This window comes from Haemorhous mexicanus, chromosome 3 (assembly GCF_027477595.1).
Source record: "Haemorhous mexicanus isolate bHaeMex1 chromosome 3, bHaeMex1.pri, whole genome shotgun sequence".
Taxonomy (NCBI): Eukaryota; Metazoa; Chordata; class Aves; order Passeriformes; family Fringillidae; genus Haemorhous; species Haemorhous mexicanus.
The window spans coordinates 113,634,868-113,658,530 of record NC_082343.1 but is presented as its reverse complement, the minus strand read 5'-3'; positions in this window follow the sequence as shown (position 1 = coordinate 113,658,530).

Below are 23,663 nucleotides of genomic sequence, written 5' to 3'. Positions count from 1 at the left end.
CTGATATCTCAGTCTAACTGTCTGCCATATTCTTCCTAAAATAAATATTTTTTTCTCCAAAAAAAGAGACAGATAGAAAAATAGAGACAAAGAAAGAAAATAAACAGGTAAAATCTTAAAATTCAGAGTGAAGTGGGGTTCTTATTTTAATAAAATACTCTTTTTGAGGTTTTAAAGGCAAACTGCTCTTTACCTCTCTAATTGATAATATATAGTGACATTCACAGGGTCAGATTTGGTCATCATTCAGGACTGCCATGACAAAGTCCAGTGGCTTTTAATGTAGATTCATAGAGCCTAAAAGATATTGAAGAATTTTACACTGTAAATTTGACCTATGCAATGTTTTTCAAAAATTTCTTATGATGTTCCAACCATCAAACTGCGGAATGCATCGATTGGTTCTTCTGATGTGGCAGGTTAAAAAAGTGACATAATTCAATAAACTGTAAAGTTTTTCTGTAATAAGACAGTTTGCTTTTGTGAAAAGAGTAGAGAAGTGTGTCTAATGAGAGAATAGATTCTGTTTGTAGAATTGAAATATTTAACCTGAAAATTCTAATATTTGCCTGAAAGTATTAGAATATTTTAACTTTTGTTTTTCTGCTCTGCTTTTCCTCTAATCACAAAATTATAATTTATATTCATAAAATGCCTTCTTATCAATCTTCCTGTATTGCCAAAAGATTTGAAACATAACATTTTTTTTTCAGGCAATATGTGAACAGTGAAAAAACATATATCCCTGTCATAAGGAAGTTAGGAATCAGTATTTGAATTTCTGTACTGAAGTTTGAAAATCAAAGGGATTGTTTTTTACACCTAAGTTGTAAAATGAAGGGGAGAAAGGAAAGCATACTCTTCTTTCTGGATTTTCAGCAAGTCCAGAGTCCATCAGCATATCCTGCATATTTTTCTGTGTTTTTTTCTGTTTTTTCTTCCTAAATACAGGGAAAATCTATTAACATTATTATTTTTAATTTTTTTAAATTAATGATACAAGCTGTTCTTTGAAAAATGTTGAGAACTTGAAGGACTGCTCCATTTAAGTCCTATATTTGCATTATTTTGTTCAGACCAACTACTGTGGAACTCAGACCAGGACAGTACTGACTGATGCCCCTGGTCCCAGACCATTCCTACTGCTCCTAGCATTGAGGAAACAGAGTTACAGAATGGTTTTGGATGGAAAGGAAATTAAAGATTATCTGGTTTCAAACCTCCTGTCAGGGGCAGGGACATTTTCCAGAAGAGTTCCATGGGTTAGCCCCAGCCATCAACCAAGCACCATGGAGTCACTCTCACTTCCCCACCAGCAGGATAAGGCAGAGAATTGGAAGACTAAAAGCTGGAAAACTCATGGATTGAGATAAAAGCAGTGTAATAGGGAAAGAAAAAACCTACAGATGTAAGTAAAGCAAAACAAGGAATAACTCACTGCTTTCCAAGGCCCAGGCATGTTCAGCCATTTCCAGGAGGGCAAGACCCCATCACGAGTAACTGTTTTGGAAAGATAGATATAATCACTCCAAATGTCCCCCCTTCCTTCCTTTTTCACCTCACTTTATATACTGAGCATGATGTCACATGGTCTGGAACATCCCTCGGGTCCTCTGGGGTCACCTGTCCTGGCTGTGTCCCCTCCCTTCCCATGCACCCCCAGCTCTTGCCAGTGTGGCTGTTCAAGAAGCAGAACAGACCTTGGCTCTGTGTGAGCCCTGCTCAGCAGTAACAGAAACATCTCTATATTATCATCACTGTGTTCTGCACAAATCCCAAACACAACCCCCTGAAGAAAATTAATTTGGTTTTCAGCCAAAACCAGCACAGGTTGCTCCAAACCCTGTCCAGCCTGGCCTTGAGCACTTCCAGGCACGGGGCAGCCACAGCTTCTCTGGGCACCCTCTGCCAGGGCCTCACCACCCTCACAGGGAAAGAATTTCTTCCCAATATCCATTCTAAACCCACTCCTGTTAACAGTTCCTCTCCACATTCCTTGTAGGAGCTTTGACCAAGCTGAGACTGGGCAGCTCTCACCACCATTCCCAGTTATCCCCTATTCCAGCTTCTGGATCAGGCTTCCAACCTAAGAGGTGAACATTTCCCTCTGGGATGGCCAAATCTGTCCCACATTGATATTCCTGAGGGCAAATACTCTTGCCAGTGTCAGAGTGGTCAGAGTTGCCCTCTGTGAGATGGGGAACATCCAGGGACCAGCTCTGGAAGGAATCTCTGCCAGTGGAAATGAGAAATGTGCTGATTTTAGATACCCAGACTGAGCTGGGACAAATCCTGCCCCACCAATGTGAAATGATCACTTTGAATAAAGTGGTTTGTTATAAACAAATACCCAATTGTGATCATGGCTTTTTCTAAAAAAAATTACAAAAAATAGGTGTTTTTTCCCTTCTTTTAGAAAGGAACCGGATTCCTGTATAGTTGATAAAAATGCTTATTAGCAGTATTGCCCTTTTTTCCCTTTTCTACTGAGTGAAAACACAAAGAAGCAACACTTCATCCTACCCTTGTACCCCTGCTACTGGTTTTGTCTAATATACAGGAAAACAGAGACATTCTAATTCACAAATACTTCTAAAAACAGTGGAGGGTCTCCATCAATTGTAATTTAAACATCTCCTTGTGTCCCAAAGTTAAAATACATCACCCTCAGCCTCACAGAAATGTGCTTGTAGAGGGATGATTTATAAATCATTCAGTAACAGACGATGTTACAACTAAAGCAGTGGGAGTTTTGAAATACCTACATCAGATTAGGCTTGTGTTTATTTCAAAAAAAGCTCTGATCTACTTTGGATTTTTGGCAGGCACAACATGAGCCCAACATGAACTACTGTAAATCAAAGCCTTTTTTGAAAGTCAAACTTGGAATGTTTCCAATCTCAATTAAAAAACATTTGATGTCTTTGGGACTTCAATTTTTAAAAAACATTTTTGTTCTTCTCGTTTACTCTGTCCAGACCTGTCCATTACAAAGATCCCGCCAGGAACTAATGAAATTGTAAATGTTTTTATGTTTCTTTTACTTGTGGCCCCTTTTTAAAATGTATTTTTTCTCAATGATAATATTTTAATAAACAAATTGAAGGCGAAAAACATTCACAGCCATCCACTTAACTTAGTCAAGATTAACATTTCATATGCAGGGAATAGTTTATCTCAGACATAAGTGGCAGCAAAAAAGATAGAAATCAGGCAGCATTCAAAATCATGAAAGCTACTCAATGGAAGTTTTCATGCCTTTTCTCCCTCATCCTTCCAACATTATCATACACAAATTAGTTATGAATAACTCAGCTGCATTTGTGTGGTCTAAAATACAAATCCATTAGCAAAAGAGCTGCTGTTTAAAGTTAAAGAAACCCTAATATACAAACTGTTTGGTTAGATAAAAAATATAAATATCAGAGGAAGATACACTGAGAAAACATGTTCCATCCCAGGAAATACAGTGCAGCTCTGGGCTCAGGCTCTCTAAGTTCTGTGATTTATATATTTTGCTACAATGGCCATTAGTGTTTCCATAAATGTTATTTCATGGGTGCAAAGCCTCAGCCAGTCTTCACTTGAATTGTGTTGACACAGGGTTGCAGTGAGATGCAATGTTAACCATCCTTCAACAGAACTAAAAGGTGTTTATTTCTGGACTTGATCCATATCTGTCTCAGCATTTCGTAGCTTGACTTGCCACATTCAGTGACATTCAATAAATACCTCAGTGAAGTGAATGTCACATAATTTCAGGATGTGTTCTTGGCTCTGAGCAGCCCAGGGTTACCTAAGCCTTGTCATAGCTCTGTCAAACCTCAGAGCATGATACATTTCTGTGATAGACCCTGCTCAAAACCCTGCAGTGAAAGGAACTTACTGAAACTTTCCCAGCGTTTCTGTCTGGTTATTTTCTGAGTTGGGGAAGCAAGAAGAGAAGTTTTCAAAACAAGGAGAAGTGAGACCCAGGAATGTGCTGTTTCATGACAAGGCATCTTAGCTTCAAACACCTCAGTCTAAGTGCACCTGTGTGAGACGAATTTGTTACCTATAACTTTGTGTATTTTAAATGCCAGTGCTAAACCACCACGGGAGAGCAGAGCTGACTTGTAGCAGTGTCACAAGAGTGGGAGTCAGTTAAATTCCTGACTGGGGTCTGAGTTTTGTGTTTCTAGACATGGTCTGCAGCACATGATGTCGCTATGGAACACGAAAGAACACAGGCGCACACCGCTGCTGCAAGGTGAAGAACAAAAAGGGAAGTTTATTTCCTGACTCCAACATTTATAGTTTTTCAAAAGTGACAGTGGATTGGAGGGTGACAGTGCCACCTCTCCAATGCCACTGGGCAAACCAGCAGTCCATCAAGCCTCTCCTCCTCCATAAAGGAATGCAAAACAATGTGTTATCTACAGACTGTGTGATAAAGTTCTCCACAAGAAGGTAACCATCAGAAGGCTTAGAAAATCCTAGAAAATCAGGGCAACCACATGATACCTGATACTCTTCTCATCCTTGTTTTACTAATTAACTACAAATTTCTTACCCTGACAAAGTGCCATACAGCTCCAAGCTGAGAAAGCCACATTTCAATGTCTATAGAGCAGCAGTGCTGGTCTCCATACTCAAAGGAGATGACAAAGCTCCCTTTACAGCCAATGTAGACTCTGGTCAACACCATCAATAAAGATTCTTTTCCCTTAACAGCATTTCAAGGTGTCCTTCCTGACCTTTGGCTACTCTCCAAAAGAATTTTGATTTCGCTTAGATCCTGTTATTGTTTCTGCTGATTGGGGGACAGTGTTTTGTGTGTCTTGGGGAAATATATTCCTATTACCAGGAAAATAAATAATCTTCCAGCAATTCTCTATGACATTTTTGAAGTTTAGCCATTTTGTGTCCAATTTTGTCATCCCTGTCAGCAGGGTCTGCAAACAAGGTCTAAATTTCAACCTCCCATCCTGATTACCAGATAATAAGGGCCAGTATCTCCCAATCAACAAATCTTTAGCTACTTAGTCCTAAGGACAAGCCAAAGGAAAGCAATCATTGCAGAATCACAGATGGTATAAAGTGCTACAGCCATGGGTTATGCAGCTGGCTTGTGTGAGAAGTGGCAGAGGCTGTCACACTTTGCTCTGTGTTTTCTCTTGCCCTGCTGCCTGGCACCTCCTCAGCCCCACCTCTGATCTGCAGACCATTTTTGTGCAGTGTCACCCGGCCTGAAAAGGTCCATGTCACTGACCTGTCACCAAATATGCTCAAAGGAATTCAAGCTGAAGCTTGGGTAAATTGGGGTTTATCACAACATTCCTTGTTTGCTCTTTTGTGGCAGCCTACATGGTAGGAGGATAAAAATTGTTATGGCAGTCATTAGGGGCTCATTAGATGTCATTAGGAGGTCAGTTGGGGTTTTTTGGCACTTATTTCTGAATTTGTTGCAATCATCACTGTGTTATCTCTACTGTTCTAATAATGCAGATAGGGAAATAAAGATATATTTTTATGAAGAAAAAGTGTTAGGGATTAGTCCACATTATCCATAGCTTAGAATAAAAAGATGACCCTGTTTGACTGCCTTATTTTTCCTTTAAGTTTGAATTAAAACCTACCTGAAATAGTCTTATGTTGCTATACTTTGGCTCTTTTTTTACCACCCAATTCTTCTTCTGAGTCTGTTTTTTTTATGCTTGCCTTTCAATATCTCTTTGCAGCATTCCAGCTACATATTTGAATATTGCAAAAGCTGTGAGTAAAACATTAGAACAAGAGAGCACCAGATAAAAATTCCCATTTGTGGATACAAACCTCCTTAAATTGCCATTATATATTTTGATGATTTCTTAGCCTGTGGGTGCTATCACTATAATTTGCAGTGTATAAGTTTTAATAAGTCAATTATAAATGTAATGTATGCTGAAAATATCACCACGGTAGCAGCTTAATAAACAGAGCCCTTTTTTAATCTTATCCTCAAAACAGAGTTAATGTACCGCTCTTCTAATTTATAATCAAAATGCAAAACAAAATTCAGCTTAACAGTTATAGAGTAGCTGAGGTTCTTCATATCATTAAATTGAAATACCTGAAGGCAAACCTGTTCTCTGACTGTAAAAGACACCAACCAGCTGCACATGTATATGTGGATAATTCATATATTTGTGTCTGCATATGCATGTATCTGCATTTACTTCTACCTACATTTTCAGATAGTTAGGAAACATATATAGACATATTCCTCTGGAGTATATGATTTCTCAGCAAGGCACAAAGTTTATAGCAGAATGAATTTGTCATATCTATGGCTCCAGTGCAAAAAGGGCATTTTGCAGAATATATGAAATCTGGTTCTTAATAAGGTACAACAAAACCCCAAGGAAACTCACTCAGAGAGTCTCAGCCTTATATGAACATTATTATTATTTTTCTAATTCCCTCAGCAGTCAAACCCCTGTTCCTACAGGGTATTACAGTCATAACCTGTCTTTCTGAAGTGCCTGAATTCTCTACACAGCCAACACTTCTGCCTTGGGAAAGGCCAGGTGTGTCCCTGCCAGCCAGGTAAAGGGAATAATCACCTGATAGAAAACCTGAACCCTTGTTGATATCCTTCATTTTTAGAAAGTTAGTCATCCAAAAATGAGATGTCTACTCTGTGTTATTCATTCAAGCTACTTCTCCGTGTGTGAAAAATTAATATTTCCAAAATATTAATATTTCCATCTCTTCTGAGAAACCTGAAAGCTGAAGTTGCCTGGAGTGCTGATTTCTCTCTGCTAATTACACAGGAATCTTTGGTGATTAATGTACACTTCACGCTTAAAACCAGGGTTGTTTCACTTCTTTCATTCCTCCATCCACAGAGTTACAGGATGATCTGTTACATAGCAAGCTCAGGATATTGTATGAGTCACCCTTTGTATTAAATATACCTCAGCTTGTAGGAAATCAGACTTTCTGTTGTTCTTCTAGCACTCAAGGTACTTGAAAAAAAATTTATTTTCATTGATGTCTCCTGAAAATAACAAAATTACATGAAGGCATAATTCACATAGGATTGCTCAACCCCCTTCAATGACTTCTTAGTTATTATTTATTACACAAGCACGTGTGTATAAACAGTATTTACTGAGAGGCAGCAGAATGAACTTGTGGCAGACGTTAAACTCAAAAGATGCATCATTCATTCTCCACAGAAAAGTCTTTTTTCCCACTGCTTTGAGTGCTGATCCTATTCCCATTGCCATGATTAGCCAGTGTCCACTTTGAGTCCAGTAACATGACATTCTTTTCAAAGTTAATTGCATTTAAAGAATTGTGGGGGAAAATTTTAATTTGACTGAATGCATGAAATTATCGTTTGTTGTAAGATGGAGGCAAATGAGAGGGATGTCACTAATTCAGGTGGTGACATGGATAAGCTCTCCAAAAACATCTGGAAAACCTTGGCTGATTTCAGTTTCAGCTTATACCAGGGAAAGGGCTATACCAGAAAGAAAAAAAGCAACAAAACAGTTCCAGATACCACCACTGAGCTGGTCTTTCCTCCTCTCAGACTGATATCTCCTAAACCCTAAAGGAAGGATTCAGAGAATGGTTAATTTGAAAATGACCTTAAAGATCATATAGTTCCAACTCCCTGATATGGAAGGGATCAAGTGATCTCATATTAGACATTCATATGATACTTGTCAGCTTCTAAGCAGATTTTTTTTTTTAGGAGGTCTTTCCCTTATAAAGGGAAAAGGAGTACTTTTGAGACAGAATTCATGTGTTGTATTACGAATGTCTGGATAAGATTAATAGGAAACTGAAAAAGCCAATTTCTCTCTTCTACAGACAGACTAGAAAACCCTCAAGACATCAATGCCTATACTCAATCCCTCTTCAGGGTTTAACTTGCCATGTTCTCAGAATGCTTTTCTGTGTAATTTGCCTTGTTCAGTACAGTCAAGTACCTGTGCTCCCTTTTTAGATGCATCTGTGATGCAGAGGGACAAAGGCATAGCACAGCATGCCAGCATTCCCTGGGAATCAGTAAGAAGTTGGAGAGTCCACCCTCTACCTTGGTTTTCCAGGAAATTTCTAAATTTCTAGCTCATGGACTACATCTCCTTTTTGTTTGGAAAGTGTTTGGAAGATGAACAAGATTTGGATGGGTGGGTAATTTTCCTTGTGTGCAACAACAAATAAGAAAATTGTTGGGATTGCAGGGTCAGAGGGAATGTCCTGACTCAGAGGACTGGCCATGAACATGACCAGCACCATCTTCTTTCCATCAGTTTCCAGCACCTGAGGGAGAAACAGGACATTGGGAAGAATTTTACTCTTTTATTTTATCAACATAGTAGTAACACCTCTGTACCACAGGGAGGGCTGAGCAATGTCACATCCAGTGCGACTAAAAAGCACGATACTTCATGAAAAAGAGACACATTTTATGACCTTTTCTCAGGTTTTGTTGGTGTTACATGAGGAAGATGCATTAGACGTGTGTTGATAGCCCCTGGAAGTCTTCTCAAGCTGCATAGAGATAAATTGAATTGACAAAAACAAACAATAGTTTTGAATTGAAACTGGACTTAGGAATTGCAATGGCAGAAGAGAAGGAAATGTTTAAAAATTATTTACTTTATAGCTTCTGCAAAGATATTTTGACTTTTGCAAATTTTTATTTTTAACTGCCTTTATTTCAGTTTTCCACCTGTACTTGTTGAATCTGAACTTTGATGTGTCATACGAACAAAATGGACTTCAAATGCTGTGTACACAGACCATCCAAAATCTGTTAGTCTACAACAGCCACTGATGTCCTGTGCTAAGCAGCCGAACCTTTTGCAGGAAGGCTGAAGAGAAAATCCCAAACAGCTCGAATCAAAAAGCATCTGCTCTTCTTAGATCAAAGAAATAAAATGGAGAAGTAAAGGACATCACAAATTGCAAAATTCAAAACGCATAAAAAAGTGGGTTTGGGTTCAGCTGGGGTAAAACACCATCACTCTGTTCCCAATTCCCAGTTCAAAAGCATTGCACATAACCCAGAGCATTCCAAGCATTGCCATCAAACAAACAGGCTCACTCAACATGTCCTGGTGAGAAGTTTTACTTTCAAATGGATGAAATTCCTGTGAGAGCCAAGGAAATTTATCAGGGAGCTTTATCTACTGTCCAGACTAGAGGCAAAGAGTGGGCTCACCCACGAGAGGGTTAAACAGGGGTCTCTTGGGGGTTTCTATGTCTTGTCTCTTCACTTCTGAAAGTCAAAGAGCTTGAATTGCCCAGACTTTTCCTCTCATCCATGTCCTCAGCAGAGGCAGCAAGCCCAGCCCCTGAGTCCTCAGATGAGGATATTATCCTCAGCTTTAGGAAACCTTTCTGTTTTCCTCATGCAGAGATAACTTTACCCCACCTCAGCAATAATTCCAGCCTTCCAACCAAAAAAATTACCTAGTAAGAAATAAGGGAGGACATGTTTGCCAAGACTCACAGATCATTACTTTTCCTGTCCACTCCTCCCCTCCTCTCGGCTTACCTTAAGCTTACATGGAATTCTGGAGAACTTAATGAGAGATATCAGAGATAATCTTTCCCGACACTTGCAAAGCGTGCCTTGCCTTCCAGACAGGATTTCCTCAGTCTGCTCAGTTCTAGATAGCAAACCATCCTTCGCTCTGCCAGTACCACTCAGGCACAGCAAGGGAGAAAGGGGCATTACACAGAACGTTTTCCACTGCTGTGCCGTATCTCATTTACTCTTGCTACTGAAATACACAGCCTCTAATTAGCTTGTCCAGCTCCACTCTTTCTTTTTTTTAATCTGAGATGGAAAAAGGAAAAAAAAAAGTCATTTATTACCGACTAACATTCATTAAAACTTGTAACTAGTTTGTTTATTGAAACCAGACAGCATTTCCTCCCCTTTCCAACCTGCCACTGTGTGGTATATTCACATATAAGGCATCAATAATTATACAATGCATTACAAATGAGCTTTTAAAGCCAGGATGCAAATTAGGAATGTAAATGTGTCTCCTAAATTGGCTATGTTAATATGAAATATGATTCTTTCTAATAGAGTGGGAGTAAGCCCCAGTGGTATTGATCTTTTCCCTTTTCTGCTTGAAACCCCCCAGTTAAGCAGCAGTGTCTTTTCACCTCCCCTAGCTGAGACTCATCTGGTCAAGTCGAACTCTTTCCTCTTATTTGCCTGTGCTGAGCCATGAGCACTAAATGAAGCGAGTAATTTGGTGCATTGTTGGGGGGGACGGGAGGAGGGGGACTGGGGAAGGGGGGCAGCTGACAGTGAATGGTGTCAGCTGCAGAGGCAGCAGAAAAAGCCGACATCTTAATAAAACAGCCTCGGGCAAAATCCCATTAAAGCCTTCAGAAGCTTGTTTCCCTGCAGTTGAGCAGGTAGGCGTCGTGCACTGCGTGGCAGCCCTGAGTGCTCTCTGGGAGCCCAGTTCAAAAAAAAAAAAAAAAAAAAAAAATAGGGGGGGGAAAAATTGAGTGCTTTTTTTTCACCCCCCCCTCCCTTTTCACCCCCCCCGATCTAAATCATCCACCAGCCTCTGCTCCTCAGAGTCATTTGCAAGGCAGAGAGAGAGGGAGGGAGGGCGAGGGAGCAGGGAGCGTGTGCGCCTTGATGTGCGGGGACCGAGTGCCGGAGCAGCGGCAGGAGCTGCTGGCGAGCGCCGCTCGCCCATTAGCGCTCCAGCGCAGACCTCGGGCTGACCTTTGGAGAGCAGAGGGAACGGGGGGACACGGGCGGAATGACAATGAGGACACGCTGGGGCACCGCGCCCCGCTCCCCGCAGCCGCCGAGCTGAGGATGGATGGATGGATGGATGGATGGATGGATGGATGGATGGATGGATGGATGGATGGATGGATGGTGGCACCTCTGGCCCGGCGGGATGGGATGGGACCAGGGGAAGGCTGAGAACAATGGGAGAGGGTAAAACTCTCCCCCAGATCTCTAGCATTGATTCCAGCTGGATATTTGCGAGGAGGAATTGATGCCTTAGGAATTTAGCTTTTATATTTTTCATGTATTTGTAATCCTGCAATTCTTTAGTGTATAGCTCAAAACTCCATGTTGAGTCTTGGCTACCCTCTTCACATTTTGGTCAGATAAAACTGTTCCTCTCTAGGCCTGGGAATCAAGAACACCTCACTGCCTCAGGCCCCAAGAACTGTAAACAAAAGTGGGTTGGAGTGCAGCAAACTTGGGTAAATGACCTCATTACCTGAAACTGTAATTGGAAGGTTAATATGCGAATGGACCAAACTTATAAAAGTATGAGAACCCATGACCCATCATCCATTTTCTGGGTGTAGCACCTGGGGGTGGGGGAAAGCTTCATCTGCCCTAAATGTACCTGAAAGCCCTTCAATAAATATAACCACTTTTTGTTATCTTAATTTTGTCTAGCTGCTGTTTTTAGGTAGTCCCAAAAGGCATCAAAATCACCCTGTGCATGTTTTGCTTGAAAGAGGACAAGAGTGGATGCCAGGGACAAGACAGGACAAGCACACAGAGCCAGGGAGATCACCCATGTCCTTCAGCAATCATGGCTTCAAAAAGCAAAAAGACCCAGACACAATTAAAATGCACAATTAAAATTTTTTTTCAACCCCTTTTCAGCCTGGAGATACCTCCTCAGTGCCTCATACATCCTTTGCCTGATGATGCTTCTTCTTCACAGATGAACTCTGGGTGTCTGGACTTCTGGAGCATTTCTAGACACTATTTATACACAAGTTTAAATTGCAGAGGTCTGGTAGATATTGACAGTTCAATGCACAGGGAGGAACAATTCTGCCTGACTCACACCATCATGCAGCTGATCTGACTCTAATAAAGCATGGCAGCCTCCTAAACAGATAGAGGATGCACTTTGTACATCTGAAAGACCAGTCAGGTCTCTTAAGAGAATAGAGTCTGCTTTGGCTCAAGATCACTGTACCTCTGCATTGTATATTTAATGTTTGATGGGTGTCTGGCTAGAAAAAAATTGTGGCTTTCTTAAGCTAAATCAACTTTATCTGTTCTGTCAAAACCATTTGGGCTTGTGAATGACCCTGTGCTGCAAGAATTTCCTTAATCATCTGGAACTTGGTGCAGCAGCTTTTGTTCAGCTATCAATCATTTCTACGAGGGCAGGGAAACAAGAAGTCTGCTTGGCTCTTATTTTAATCAAAAATTGCAGTTAAATCTGTACACATTCTGACTTCATTTCCCTCTCTGTAAACCAGCAAGAGTAATAGCCAAGCTTTTGCTTTTCCCAGCCTCTGCCACAGGTTGTAATATTCAGGAAAGTACCAGAAGGAATAATAAGATTTCTCACAAGCAGACTCATTCCATTGTGGCTAAATTACTTTGGTTTAGCCAGAACCATAAGAGCAAGTTGAGCCACCAGCTGGGTACATTTCTGCAGTAGGAGCTTCTCTATATTTCAGATTTTCCTTGGAGCTCAGCTAGAAAAATCTCAAATCATTTGTGTACTCTGAATTCCTACTTCTTTTTCCCCCTCTGTTCTTTACCATCTTTATTCGCTCTTTATCAATTTCTCATTTTCCCTATTTCCTTGCCTTCCTTGCTTTTTATTTTAAAATCTGTCTTTCTACTCTGGAAAGTCCCAAAGCATTTTCCAGCCTGCAGTTTTAAAGTTTGATTCCCCCATGAGTGCACATCCACTGGCAGAAGTTGAACGAATGGGATTATTCCCTCACCTCTGAAATGCAGCCACTTCTGAGGGAGAGCACTGCAGCCACTCTGTCTTCAACATGTGCCTGGCTCTCTGGAGAGGGAATGAAGGATAACCTTTTCACCTGAAAGTACCTTTCTTCAGGTAAACTGAATATAACTTGGAATCAAGCCAGAACACCACAGTTAACAATTCTTTCTGAGCATAGCCTGAGATTATGACCAGAAATGTCAGAATATTCCTTTGATGTCTTTCTAATGGACCTGTAAATGGAAACTGCAAAAGTTTCATCTTCCTTTTATATGTGTGTGTATTTATTGCAACTGTGTGTGTCTGTGCATGTGTGTGTACACTCCAAGATTTTGGAAGCAGAGCCCTCTGGAAAGACAAACAGATTCAAACAACCAGCAGGGAATGCTTTCACAATGGCAATCTTTTTAGTTCATTCATGTTCCAGTGGATCTCATCATATTTGAAATCCTTTCTAATACCTCTGAGGAAAATCAAATAAAACTGTGTGGTACAGTCCCAGTAAGGGCTTCCTTCTCACAGTGTTCTGCAGTGAGATATTGTTATTTTGATGATGTGACAATAACACTGTCTCCATCACCTCTTTTAGGCTCTTTTGCTGGTCATGGATTGTTTCTACAATTCAGTCTGGCTAAAACTCATTTAAATATCAATAAATCTGTCCTCAAAGTCTGTTAATGCTTTCCCTTTTGTACACACCCAATTCCCTTGCCCTTGCACAAGCTCTCTGGGTCCTTACCTTTAGCTACATCTATGTTTGCAGAAGTTCAGCTTCAAAGAGAATTTTTCTGCTTCCTACCTGAAGTTCACCATGGCCAAGACAATGAGATGAAGTCCTTTAAGTTTACAGAAGACACCATGAAAGGGTCAAGAAGTAAACTCATGGAAGATGCCTCTTTAGATCTCAAGATTGGATGCCTCCCTTGGATGCCACTTCCATGCCTTGTACTGTCCTGCTGAATCATGTGATCAAGTCACCATCTCATGCATTACAGTGGTGAAAAAAAGACAATCTTTAAAGTTATACAAGTTTTTTCTGCAATTTTATGGTGAGGTGTTTTTGCTAAACCAAAGCAGAACATCTCCAGATCTTTCTGAAATTCATTTAAAGTTTGCCACAGACAACCATTAGAGAGAGTAAAGTCTTTTTTTGGGAGCAGCAGTTACCTTTAAATGGGAAAGATTGTGACAATTAACCTATTTTTCTGTGTGAATCAGAACACTGAAATTCTGGATTTGTGACCCAGCTGCAAGAATCAGGAAAATCCTAGCTTTGCTTTCCAGTTTTTTTTTTTAAGGAGAAGTAAATCTATCTTTTGTATGTCCATTGGATTGACTTTTATATTAAACTCATTGTTGTCTGGTTCATTTGATCTCCAAAGGGTGCAGGAAAATGCAGTTAATTCGTTTAAAACTCTTGTTAATAAGGAACCCTAACAGTGGCTGAGGTGTACAAAGGACAAGCAAAATTTGTTACTTTTCCACTTTCATCAGTGTAGTAGCATCTTTACCACTGACAAAAGACACAAGACAGCAAAAGGAAATCTGGCCTCAACAGAGGAAACAATACTGGGTGAGTCAGAGCCTTGTTTTTCCTTAGATCTGTCAAACACACCCTTGTGTGTCTGTGCACACATGAATAAATACATATATATGCAAAAATATGTAATGGCCTGTCAGTTATGTGTTTGTATACATTTGAATCAGGTGTAAGCACCAAAGCAGTGAGGATGCCTTTGCATATTCAGGTACACTGATTTCTTGAAAAGCCACCAAAACCCCTCCTCCCTTTCTGTGTTCATGCTTCCACACTTACAGGAGCACACCCTTCTCCTCCTGTTTTGCCTTGTCACAGCACTTTAAAAAAAAATATGGATTTTGGTATTCCATGCTATTCTTTTTCCTTCCTTTTTTTTTTTCTAAGTATAATCAACGAAGAGAAACTGTTCCAATTTTCTTCAGCTGCTTGTGTTAACTCCTGTGATGATTTCTTTGAAGTGTCCATAAGGAGGTGTCTCTCAAGTGTGTAGTCCCTCACTGAGTTACCACCAGGGTTCTGTGTTTGAGGAAGGTGTAACACAGAAATAATCCAGCTCTGTCCTGACCCACCAGAGACATGAGAAGGGGCAGAGCTATCACTATGTGATCTCTTAATGTGCTACAGGTATTTAAACCACAAATAAATTGTCAGGTTGCATAAAGAAAGAGGTATCTCAAAAGGTTTCCTGCATCATAAACACTAAGTATTTAATTTGCTGCATGAATTTTAAGTACATTTTTCCATGGTCTATTTCCACTGAAGTCAAAAGTAAATCTTTCACACTCTTCTGTATTTCTCATCATGTGAAAAATCCCATTGAATTCACAGGATGTACATGAGCAAATATTTAAGCTTCTACACAGACTTTCTTAGCAGGATCAAAGCCTAAGGTCAAATCTCATTTCCAAAAAGCTTCTTGCCTTGCGAATCAAAGCAGATTCAGTGTAAAAGAAATTCTCATTATTGCCTTCTCTTTCCATTCAGCCATGAAATAACCCATATCTCTTGGAAAAAAGTAGGTTTTGGGCACAAAAATCTTCCAGAAGAAGGAAGATAAGGAACACAAGCCTGTATGAGATCCTGTTTGTCTCAAAACAAGACAATGAACCTGTGATTTCTTAATAATGGTGTAAAATGCTATATTTTAAATACATACACGTGCATGCTTCTAATCAAAACATTTTCTACTATACATCATTTGTTTTTCTGTCTATAAGATATCACCTAAGCTGATGCTCTAAACTAAGCAGTTCTGCTCTGAAAAATGCTCAATATTTGAGCCAGTTTTATCTTGTCGTATTCACCTCCTGTTTTCCATATATTTGAAGAGGGTTTTTTTCTCCAAGGTTTCCTGTGAAAACTCTTTTTATAATTTTGGCACAAGAATTTCCTGGTATTATGTGTTTTGGGTAGCACAGGAAGGACCTGCTCCCCCCATTCTCATCAAGTTGCATCAGCCTTGGGTCTAGTACCTGCAGGTTGCTCCTTTGCTAGTAAATTAGTGTCAGGACAGTGGAATCAGATGCCAAAATTACCTGTTCATAGAAATATATAATTAGAGCACTCCTTGACATCTTTTGGCATGGACCAGCTTGAACTCATCCCCTTCAAATAGTGAGTGCTGTGGTTGGTCTCAGCACTATTCCAGAGGAGCAGAAGGGTGAGACCAGTCTATTTTGAAGGATAAAACACATTAATAAATGTGGGCAGAGAGGAAGCTCCAGCAGTTTCAGTTTATTGGGAGAGACTCTGCCTTAAATTCCATCAAAATGCTTTGAATGATTCTCAGACTGCCTGCCAGAGGGGGCTTTGCCTCCACTGCTCCCAAATGCCCTTCAATCCCCATGTGCAAGTCAGATTCCAGCCATGGCTTTGCTGGGAAAGGTCCATGGTGGATTTTGAGGACAGAGAGACAATGCAGGAATCTCTGTATACCCACATGGATGGAAATATGTTTACATAAATATGTCCTTATTCAGAATGGAATTTTAGAGTGCAAGCTTGATGCAAACAAATGGAAGAAAAATGAAAATCTTCTTGACATTCACATTTGTTTGGGGTATAGGGGTTGTCAGAATGAGAAAAATAACTGCATTTAAATTCATAAATTCAAACAGAATTTTGTTGGAGTGTTTTTCTGGTTATAGGCAAACTAAGCACATGGATTCATATCCTCCACTGAGCAATATCTATACAGTTACTGTAGAGCAATTTTGTCTTCAGATTAGTTAGGGGTAATTCTATTTTGGTTTATAAAGTCAATGGAGCATAACATTGTCACAGGATAGTGGTATCCCACTGCTACCTCGTTTAAGCAATCAAGCAAAAAATAAAGCATATGTTACACCTTGTAATGTATTTCTCATTCTTGTATCCTTACACTATTTTCATTGTCATTATGATCCAGTATATCTTTATCTGCTTGGACTTTTTATATAAGTTAGCTTCTCTCTAAGGTTTATAAATGAATAATTTAACCAACAGCCATGTACTATATATTATTTTTTCACCCAGAAGCACAACCTTCCTGAGTTACAGTCCACAGAAGATGGTTCAGCTACAAGAGGAATGGCCTACATCTGACAGCAAGCTTGGGCTGCTGCTCCTGTCGCCTGCCTGGTCCCTGCTGTGTTAGGTGAGCCTCGGTCGCTGTACTCTTCTCAAAAGAGTGACTTCCCCAGACAGATTCTGACACACACGAGGGCAGAAAGGCACCTGAGGCTGGTGTTCAGCAGGATTCCAGGGAAATAGCATGTGACTCTTGTAGGAAATGAGAAATGAGATCAACCCTTCTCCCACTCGACTGAAAAAATGCGAGGGCAGGTTTATGCGTAAAGTATTTGATGCAGATCAAAATGACTGTGCTGAATCCTTGGTTTAGCCCTGTGAGACTTTGGGTGAGAGACTTTGCTTCAGAAGCACTTAGGATGATGCTAAGACATGCCAAAACCTATGAAAATTTCTAGAAGTCTAAAAAGCCTAAAAATTTTCTAAAACCCTAAAAGCCATTAGGAGTTATGGTCATTGTTACATCTCTTTTGCTTTATTATCATTAAGAAATAATTGCAAGGTGAAAAAAAAGAGTAATTTTTCTCTCTCTGCTTTTTCTATCTAGATGGAAAACATCATTGCTGGCACACTTCATGCTGCTACACATTCATATTAATCTCTCTGTCATAAGCAGCTCAGAAAGGCGCTGCTGAGGCAGTATAACCAAATAATAGAAACCTACATTCACAGTTTCAAGGTGAAGATGTGGAGTCTCAGTTAAGTTTCTTTAACATCAATGCCTCTAATGAAATTCTAAATACCTTACTGTGTTCTACTTCTCCTCCACCCAGAGGAAAGGGTAGAAGAGCATAAAACCCATCCATGTCCTGCATCACAGATGCCACCCTGTTGGTATTTCATCCATCCTTGATCTTTTCAAATGGTACCAAATGTCAGTGCAGAGTCAGTCCTTGGTGTACTCTCAATTTGTTCATCAGTAAAGACAGTTAGGACATTTTCCCTGAACTTTTAATATAATTTGTCTTTGTTACTCTCTTCTTCAGTGGAGCCATTAGTGTGTTATTATTTCATAGATTGCTTTAAAAGGTTTTTAGAGCTATATGTCCTGACTTTATCCTTAAAGCCTTAAGCAGAATAAAATTACAAAATTTTTCTGTGAGGGTGATGAGGCCCTGAACAGGTTGCCCAGAGCAGCTGTGGCTGCATCATCCCTGGAAGTGTCCAAGCCCAGGCTGAATGGTGCTTGGAGCAGCCTGGGATATGGAGAGTGTCCCTGCCCATGGCAGGGTGTTGGAATGAGATGATCTTTCAGGCCCCTTCCAAACCAAACAATTCTGTGATGCTAGTAGTAGATATGCTGCTGAATTTTTTTTTTTAAATCTTGGAGGGAACTGGGGAACCTGGGAAGTCTGAAATGACATTTGAAGTGCTATGCTGTAAATGGTATTTTTGTTTTGTGTTTTATACAGCATGTTGCACTTAAGAAACTTCACCCATGACCAGTACTCTTGAGGAGGGGAGAGAGAAGGCTGATGAAAGAAACACTGACTTGTTGCAAACTATTTTCTTATTTCCATAGGAAATAGAAGGGGCAAATTTCAGTTCTCCAAGTCCAGTCTGCAAAATTCTTATTCCTTTAAGCTGCACCAGGATGTGAGGAGTGCAGGGGAATTGACAATCTGATATAACTTCAGAAATGTTCCTTCTTTGAAGAAGGGTCTGGTCCAGACAATCATCCAAGATTCCTTGTAACCTAAACAGTTCTATGACTTAATTGTTTTTCTTTCTCCACTTGGGAGCCCTGTAGTGAATTAACACATATGTGATGATCTAGAGCCTGAGCCTAGAAACAAAACAAAGAGTAAGTCAAATTAACTACAGCATTTAGATGAAAAAAAAATTCCTTTGTCAAGTTCACTGTTTTCTTTGTACGTCTACAACAGAATTGCCATATTTTGATCCCTTTTTCAGCCAAGAGCTCAATGGAAGTCAATGTAACTCCAAGCTGTATTACAAAGGTTTTATCTCAGTTTCCAGGGCTAACTATACATGCAAGTCACAGACTCTTGATTTTGTACTGAGAAACCCAAGATTTTTTTTTTTTTTCTCTGTCAGAAGCCAGGACACTAATCCTGGAAAAAGAAAAAAAAAGTATTGATCCCATACCTATTAATTTAAAAATATGTGGTTTTGAACTGAAGCTGGCTTTGAGGAAGCTGTAATGAATACGAGTCACGATCCAGCATACTTTACTTCTTTTGACTAATGCCCTTTTCCATAGGAACTGTGAAAAGGAAAAAAATATCTTCTTTTGCCATGATTCTTTCTTATTTATATACACACTCTGGGGCAAATGACTTTCCTGTCACTGGAGGGACATCAAAAAGGAAAGCAGTTGCAAATTTCTCACAAGAGCTGAACTTCCTGGAATACTTTACTTGGTTTCCAGAAAATATTATTTAAAAAAGTGGTTTCTTAGTTTCACTTGCTCCTTGAGGCAGGTGGAACTGAGAAATAGCTAAAGGGTGGTTCCATAACTAAAGAACTGTCTAGAGTATTTTATCTTGATTTTCTAAAGTATTCAGATCTGTCTTTTCAGACTCGTTTACTATTAGTTTGACTTCCTGCTGATATTTTTAATATGTTTTTTAATTCCCTGCTTGAAATAACATAAGTGAGACTCATTTTTCAAGAAATTATTAATGCTTCTTTTCTTTTTTTCTCTTTTTTTTTCCTTTTTTTTTCTTTTTTATTTTTTTAATTGGGTATTTTGACACCAACATTTTGAGTTCATCAGAAAGTCTTAGGTGCACAAGGGGTCTTAAGAATTTAAATGTGTTTGGCTTACTTCTAATTTCTATTCATAATCAGGGGATGAGAGAGGGATTTTTATTTGTTTCTATTTCATCCCTTGAACACTATCATCAGACCTGATTCAGCACCTATTTTGTGATAATTCAAGTGGTGAAAATCCATTCAGTCTTGGTTATAAGAGATGACTAGAAAATTGAGTGAGATTTTTTTTTTCCCCAGAAGGTTATATAAAGTTAATACTAGCTAGAAAATGACAATATTTAAGAGTGAAAATTGCTACAGCAGACATAAACATTTGTCTCATAGACTGAAGCATACTTTCAGGCAAAACGTCCTCTTCTGTTACCAAACTTTAGTTTTAAAAATGTAAGTGTTCTGATTGGAGGCACTGCTCTCCAATGCTATTTATTAGTTTGAAAAAAAACAACACAGGAAAATAATAATAAAGGAATTCTGCAAATTTTGCCAAGAAATATATTTCTTTCTGTTCTGGAAGATTATTATGGGAGCAATGAGATGGGCACTTCTGGAGTCTCATGCACACTTTGGAACAGATCATATCATTCATAAAGTATTAAAACCTTCCTGGTAAGTGGTGATGGGATTTCTATAGCTTCTCAAAAGGTAAAATCCAACTCTTTCATAAGTTTGGACTTTTGTATTTGGATCATATAATAAGGTTTTTGTGCATCCCCCTGTAAAGTTTGGGGTTGTTTACTCTCTCACTTCAATAGAGTTTGAATATAATACCTTATCTCATCTTTTTCCCACCAATAATTTCAGCCTTGGCCTAGGCCAGTAGACCACCTTCAAATAATTTTTGGCTTTAGTGTCCAAGTGATGGAAGAGTCCTTTCATTCCCACAGGGTATATATTATATACCAGTCTGCTAGAAAAAAATAAAAAAATATATAAATAATATGATTGTTATTACATCATAGTACTGCTTTATTTGGTATGTATATGTATATAAAATATTTTTATTTATTTATTTACACTGTCCTAAAGTGCTGGATCCATGCAATTGAGGGAAATCCTTTCTCAGCTATTGTAAATTGAACCTCCCCACCTAACAGTATTTTTACCAAAGGCATTCCTGCTGCTGGGGAGTTTAACTCTACTCACAGACCCTCTGTTTCTGTGTGGCAAGGAGTATTTTCTCCAACAGATCCTAAATGCACAGTGAATGATCAAAGTGTTGACTAAAATTTATTACATGAATCTAGTGCAGTTCTCTTTCCTCAGTGAAAGTCCTTCAGAGAGGTTTTTAAGAGCATCTGTCAAGAAGTAAGTCAGAGTTAGTGCAGGGGGTTTAGAAATAAGGAATGGGAATTTTAACAGCAATTGTTCTTGGTTGATATTTTTTTCCCTGTGAGGATGGGGAAGCCCTGGCACAGGGTGCCCAGAGAAGCTGTGGCTGCCACATCCCTGGAAGTGTCCAAGGCCAGGGTGGATGAGGCTTGGAGCAACCTGGGATCATGGAAGGTGTCCCTGCCCATGGCAGGGGATTGGAATGAGATGAGCTTTAAAACATCCCTTCCAACTCAAACTGTTGTACTGATTCTGTGTAGTTGAACTTCTGGGTATGTGACTTAGTTTCATTGAGTGTTGTCATGCTACTCCAAGCTCATAAAAAACCCTCATCCTTTCCTACACCTTCACTGCTCTGCTGTGACTGCTGCCACAGCACTAACTGTATACACAAAACACACTACATTAGTGCACTTGCATTTGTATTCAGGACAAACTGCTAGTTCTAACCTAATTTCCTTATAGATGTTACAGACCTCTAGTATAACTACAGCAGTATCCTGCCCTTGCCTTCACCTTACACAAGAAACACTCTAATTTGATAAAAACCCACACATTTATTTTAGATTGCCAGACAAATTCTACTGGAAGCTGTTGCAAAGAGGGCAGGGAGGGTTTCTTTCCAAGGGTAACAAGCTGCCAGACAGCAGAAATTCAGTTTTGGTCCCTAAGATGCTGGAGCAATTGAGCCAGGCTCGAATCTCTCTAAGGCATTGCTGCAATGATGTAAATATGAGAAGCCACAAAGGTGACCTAGAGTTTTCTTCCTCCTCCCATCTCTGGGGTGGAAAATTTTCTGCCGCTGCCTCTAGATGTGGTTTCTGCCAAGCATCTCTCCATTTTCATTTTTGCCTACAGAAGTCTCCGTGGAGGCTGGTAGAAAGGGATGGCTGGGCACTGAGAACTTGTCGTATTTACTACTTTATCCTCCACCAGTCTGCAGGGGAAAAAAGTTGCTGTGAAAGGTGAATAGATGGAGCAGGAAAGCGTCTGACTTTGGAAGGGAACATTTAGTACAGAGACTTTCAGACTTTATAAAATTTCAGCTACAGCTCTTTTCTCCTCCCCATACACAGACAAAATCCAGCCAGCATCTCAACCAACCTTTCAGAACCTTTTTCTGGCTTGAGGCTAATTGCAGCTCTGCATTCTGGGAAATACAGAGGGTGTCCCAGCCATTGAAACCAAGTCTTAATTTGGACCTGCTTTCTCTCCTTATTAAACTGTTTGTAATTTTGTACATGAGAGGGCTGCTCCTGCGAGAAAGAGAACGGCCCCCTCTTCCATCCTCTTATACTACAAAGCTTGCATTTTTCATAGTGGATTAGCAAGTCTAGACATCTTATAAAATGTCAATGAATGTATGGATCTTCAGTGTATATTTCTCAGGAGAGCTCTGCTTGTTTGCAATGCAGCTCTGCCAGCCCGATCAATACAGCCACAACAGCCTTCTGCATTTTCTGTCAGAAAACAGAACCCCGCTCGCTGGATTTTGTATTTTTTTCTTCTTCTTTCCAAGGCAGTTAATCAAACAGAGGAGGTAGAGAAAACAGAGGGTGGGCGGGGAGTTGGATGGAATGCCGAGCACCCAGGGAAGTTGTGAATAAAGTGTTTTATTTTAATTATTATTACTAACCATGGAGGCACGATCAGAATTATCAGGAGGAAAATCATACCTCAGGGGCGAGACAAGGACCGGGGAAGAGAAGGGAAAGGAGGAGCAGCTGAGCGCAAGAACCCCCACGGGATGTGATTATCTCCTGATAACAACATCCCCAGACTTATTGCTATTATGAAATTTCATTTCTCCATTTTTTTAATATACACAGATACATATATAAATTATTTAGGTGAAGTATTTCAATTCCCCGCGAACCGCGAGTTTGCATTAAAATGCTTCAACTGTGAGATTCCCAGGTATATTAATTTCCTCCCTTTGAGGATGTTGAGCAGTCCATCAGAATAAACTCTTCATCCTGGGCTGTTTTATGGTATTATTACAATGTATTTTAGTTGGGGAATGGTGGGTGGAACAGGTTTTCAGAGAAATAGTCTTGTTTGGGTTCCATTTGGTTGCTGGAGGGGAAAACTCCACATAAAACGACTCTGGCTGTTCAGTAAGGCATCCTGGTTTCTTATTAATATTTTTTCCCCAGCACAGTTCTATTTCTTGTCTCCTTTTCAGAAGTCCCAAGTCCCCTCCCCATCTACTCTAATACCAGAAAGGGGGGATTGCAGTCACAAGACACAGGGACCTCGAGGACTGCATTCATCTGTGTGCTTTCTATGTTGAATTTTCTAGCAATTATATGTAAAAATGGGGACAGGTTTATGTTGTTATTGAAATCAATTTCACAATTTCATTTGTGATTGAAAACTTTTTAGTGCTGAAAGATACTTTAAAAATCCACCTCATTTTTTTTTGTTGGACTAGCCCAGATTATGTTTGTTCTTTCTAATTAACTTTTAATTTTTCCAGAAGCTTTTTATTTCAATTCAAGGCTCTGACTGCAGCTCACTGATGTCATTTTTGGTTAAAGTTCATAGAATCAACAAATGTTTTGTGTTGAAAGGGACCTTAAAGATCATCTCATTCCAGCCCCCTGCCATGAGAAGGGACACCTTCCACAAAAGCAGATGTCTTAGGAATCACTGCAAATCACAGGGATTACTTTGCTTATTGGGCGAGCTTTAAAGCCCTTTGGATGTAATGAAAAGCTCTGTAGCAACTTTAACATGAG